This window comes from Somniosus microcephalus, chromosome 16, assembly GCF_052327205.1.
Source record: "Somniosus microcephalus isolate GS21.2 chromosome 16, FLI_Smic_1.0, whole genome shotgun sequence".
NCBI classification, from domain to species: domain Eukaryota; kingdom Metazoa; phylum Chordata; class Chondrichthyes; order Squaliformes; family Somniosidae; genus Somniosus; species Somniosus microcephalus.
In genome coordinates this window covers 11467279-11472184 of record NC_141002.1, presented here as the reverse complement: position 1 = coordinate 11472184, position 4906 = coordinate 11467279, and the positions used below count along the sequence as shown (strand labels likewise).

Below are 4906 nucleotides of genomic sequence, written 5' to 3'. Positions count from 1 at the left end.
GCCGGCGTTTATGCTCCACACGAGCCTCCTCCCGTCTTTCTCCATTATCAGCATAACCCTCTATTCCCTTTTCCCTCATGTGCTTTTCTAGCCTCCCCTTAAATGCATCTATACTCTTTGCTTCAGCCACTCCCTGTGGTAGCGAGTTCCACATTCTCACCACTCTTTGGGTAAAGAAGTTTCTTCTGAATTCCCTATTGGATTTCTGACTATCTTATATTGATGGCCTCTAGTTATGCGCTTCCCCACAAGTGGAAACATTCTCTCTGTATCCACTTTATCAAAATTTTTCATAATTTTAAAAACCTCTATTAGCTCACCCTTCAGCCTTTTTTCAAGAGAAAAGAGACCCAGCCTGTCCATCCTTTCCTGATATGTATACCCTCGCATTTCTGCTATCGTCCTTGTAAATCTTCTCTGCACCCTCTCCAGTGCCCCGTATCCTTTTTATCAGACAATTGGAGGTTTCAAGACTGATGTCGATAGATTTTTTTGTTAGGCAAGGGTATCAAGGGATATGGAACAAAGGTGAGTAAATGGAGTTGAGATGCAGATCCAACTGAATGGAACAGGCTCGAGGGGCCAAATGGCCTACTCCTGTTCCTAGAACCTCAATAATGGTTTGTCGGACTTATTTACCACATTGGGACCAATACATGACCCAATCAATATTTTACCCTAAATGCTTTGCTGCTATGCCAATACACTGCCTACATGGTCCTTTCAATACATTGATTATAAGAACATAAGAAATAGGAGCAGGAATAGGCCACTTGGCCCCTCAAGCCTGCTCCGCCATTCAATAAGATCATGGCAAATCTTGGGCTCAAAGCCACTTCCCTGCCTGCTCCCCATAACCCTTCACTCCCTTATCTTGCAAAATCTGTCAATCTCCACCTTAAATGTATTTAATGACCCAGCCTCCACGGCTCTCTGGGCAGAGAATTCCACCGATTTATGACCCTCTGAGAGAAGAAATTCCTCCTCATCTCAGTTCTAAAAGGGCGACCCTTTATTCTGAAACTATGCCCCCGAGTTCTAGATTTCTCTGCATCTACCTTGCCGAGCCCCCTCAGTATCTTATATGTTTCAATAAGATCATCTCTCATTCTTCTAAATTCCAATGAGTATAGGCACAATCTGCTCAACTTCTCTTCATAAATCAACCCCCTCATCCTTCAATTATTCCTTCAATGCAAAAGCTTCAAAATAGATGGCACTAGGAAGCAAGGTTTAAATGACCCCCTCCCTGCTGAGGTTCCTGCTTATTGCTGGGACAGAGGACCACACTATCTACCAGAGCTGCAAGGTCATGGGAGTACCATCAGCTCCCAGCCAACACAACACCCTGACTTGGCCATTGTTTCTTGGTCATCGCTGGGCATTTATTGCCCATCTCTAGTTGCCCTGAGAAGGTAGTGGTGGGCCTTCTCCTTGAAAGTTGTTTGATACAACTGTGCGGTAGCTGGTGTGCAACAGCCAACCCACGTTAAAAGAATTCATGCACAGGCATCTTCCACCCTTTAAAATGAAGTTCGGGACCTGGAACATCAGGACCCTCATGGACAACCCCAACAGCGACAGATCGGAACGTCATATTGCTATTGTTGCCCGGGAGCTCAGACGTTTCGACATAGACATGGCCGCCCTAAGCGAGGTCCGGTGGGCAGAGGAAGGCCAGCTCAAGGTGCAAGGTGGTGGTTACACCTTCTTCTGGAAAGGCAAACCTGAGGAAGAACGCCGCCTCCATGGGGTCGGCTTCGCCATAAAAAATGAGCTAGTTAAACGTCTCAGAGACTCCCCTTGTGGAATAAACAAACGCCTCATGACTCTACGGCTCACCCTAGCCCGGAACCAGTGCGCTACGGTCATCAGTGCGTACGCCCCAACACTGGAAGCCACAGACGAGACCAAAGAGGAATTCTACTCCGGCCTCGAACAATCCCTGTCCGGAGTCCCAACGGGCGACAAACTGATCCTCCTTGGCGACGTTAACGCCAGAATTGGAAAGGACACAGACCTCTGGGGAGGTGTGATCGGCAGAGAGGGGGTAGGGAAAGCCAACTCTAACAGTACCCTCCTCCTGACAAAATGCTTAGAACATGGCCTTGTCATAACCAACACCTTGTTCAGTCAGAGAGACAGTTACAAGGCTTCATGGCAACACCCTCGCTCCAAGCACTGGCATCGGCTGAACTACATCATCATCCGAGCGAAGGATCACAAGGAAGTCCGCATCACCCACGCCATGACAGGAGCTGACGACTGCTGGACGGACCACTGTCTAATCCGTTCTGTCATCTCCATCAACGTAGCCCCAAAACCGCGGCGGCAACAGAAGCAATGCCACAGGAAAATCAATGCTGGTGCACTCAAAGACCCTGCTAAGAAAGCCCTATTCAGCCTGCGCCTCACAACCAACCTGACGACTCCCAGTGATTCAGAGACGCAGAGTGTCCACAGCGCCTGGTCTGCACTCAAGGCCTCCATAATCAGCACCTGTGAAGAGGCGCTCGGTCACTCGACCAGGAAACACCAAGATTGGTTCGACGAGAACGACCAAGAGATCCAGGAGCTAATAAGCCACAAGTGCAAGGCATTCCTGATTTGGAAACAGCAACAGAACTCAAGAGCAAGAAAGCAGCTCTACAGACGCCTGAAGGCCGAGGTCCAACAAAAAACTTGTGACCTAAAGAACAGATGGTGGGTGGAGAAAGCACAAGAGATCCAGCAGCTAGCCGACAACCACGACCTGCGTGGATTCTTTAGCACAGTCAAGACCACCTACGGCCCAAGCACCCAAGGTCCTACCCCACTGCGGGCCAAGAACGGAGAGGTACTCATCAAGGACAGAGAGGCAGTCAGTGCCCGCTGGAAGGAGCACTTTGAAGATCTCAACCGAGACTCTGTCTTCGACGTGAGTGTCCTCAACTCCATCTCGCAGCATGCTACCCGCCACCACCTCAGCACAACCCCAGCCCGGCATGAGGTTGAAAAGGCTAACCTACAACTGAAGAACAACAAGGCTTCAGGAGCAGATGGAATCCCCGCTGAGGCGCTAAAACATGGCGGAGACGCACTATTGACGCGAATACATGAACTAATTTCTCTTATTTGGAAGGAGGAGAGCATGCCAGGGGATCTCAGAGACGCCGTAATCGTGACCATCTTCAAGAAAGTGTAGGGGGTTTCTCTTGCTCTTTCTGGTCTCCTGCCAGGCTTCGTGCAATAATTACCCTTGAGTGGTTCGACCCACTCCCCCTACGGTTCTAGACCTTGGACTTAGGTGCAGAGAACAGTAGTGCAGAGAAAGAACTCAATAGACCAGGTTGAATAGCACGAAATGGATGCTTTTATTTTTAAACAGTTTGAAGCATTACAAAATACATGTCATAGGCACAGATTAAAGTTACTACAATCATGCACAAATTTATGAACTTGACTCTATGGAAATGGGGAACACACGGCACATCGAAAAAGGGGAAACACATTACGATTTCCCTTAACTCCCTCCCCTATACCTAAACTAAGTTTCGACCTGGGGAACTTGGGATCATGCTCACCACTCTCGAAATCGCGAGAAAGGGGGTTCGCAGCCTTTTTGGCACCGCTTTCCGTCGTCACGTGGATTTGGAAACTTCTGGCGCAGTCGATATTCTCTCCTCCCTCGAGGCGGTGGGGTAGACCCAGCCTCGATGAGCGCTCGTTAAGGTTGAGATCCACTGAGTCGATTTGGGTTCATGGAGCAGACCCAGATGCAGGCTATGCACTTGGGAGAATCTTGTGGCCTAGATCGCCAGTCCTCCAGAGGGTTTCTTCTCCGTCGGCCTGGGTCGTCGATGATCTCCCGACCCCAGTACCCGGGCCACCCTCGTCGTCTTCTCGTCGTGGCCGAGCCTTGTTTGGCTGAACACCGACCACGTTGTCCTTTTTCCGAAACCGTCCGTCTTTAAAAAGACGAAAACGTTTTCATCGATCTGCCGAAGTGGAAGAGGCGCCGATCCGGGCACCGTCCGCCCTTCGTTCGTTCCTCGTAGAAGAAAGTTCTTGAAGAAATTGGAAGCCTGAAGTCGCCCAACAAGAAGCCGTGGCAGTGAAGAAGAAGTTGTTCAAGTAACCCGAAGTCCGAAGTAACTTAGATGGACTTTCAATCCATAGTTATACTCTTTTGGGACAGTCTTATCTCCCGCCAAATCATAGTCCTGTCTTTGTATTAATTTTGGCGGGCAGAAATCTCTGCAGGGGCGCTTTGTCTTGTAACGGAGCCGGTGATAACTTAAACTGGCCTTCCTGGCCGATAATGTCTTTCAATGTCTTTTGCATTGTCACCGTGGCTCGGTTCGCATATTGATTGGTCCGGACATTTTCCTTGATGGCTTCTAAACGGGTTTTCCTTTGTACGATAAATGGGTATAAGTGTTTTTACATTGTCCGCCCATATCTTGATGGGCCCCATCCTGTACTTATAATCCATTGAATATGTATGCTGTTGCTCTGAGTTTCGGTTCCCAGAGACTGGCTTTCGTGGGCTCACTGTCTTCAATCCACAAGCCTGTCTGGCTTGCAGTAACAGAAATAAAATGGTTCATAAACTGATCACGGGGCCTGGCGGCCATTTTGTATGCCCTTTTATCAAAGGTTTTTCTGTGCAAGCTTACTTTGGTCAATAAACAGTCTTATTTTATCCAGTTTTCTTGCGTGATTTTTGCTGAAAATTGCGAATCTTACAGGCCCCCCTGTGATACTGATAGCTTGCTTAAAGTATCAATAATCCTTGATGAGCAAATTTTCCCTGATTCCCCATATCCAAACATTCCTGGCACTTAACTATCTATGCCCCTCACGACACATGCAGTTCCCATTTCCGGAGAAAATGAAAATTACCTCATGCACATTTGGAATCATA

At 48.4% G+C, this 4906-nt stretch overlaps 1 pseudogene; it reads left to right on the top strand.

The window, feature by feature from the left end:
• The first annotated feature begins 1561 nt into the window (after window positions 1–1561).
• On the top strand, window positions 1562–2693 carry LOC147105978 (uncharacterized; annotated as a pseudogene).
• The last annotated feature ends 2213 nt before the right edge of the window (window positions 2694–4906 follow it).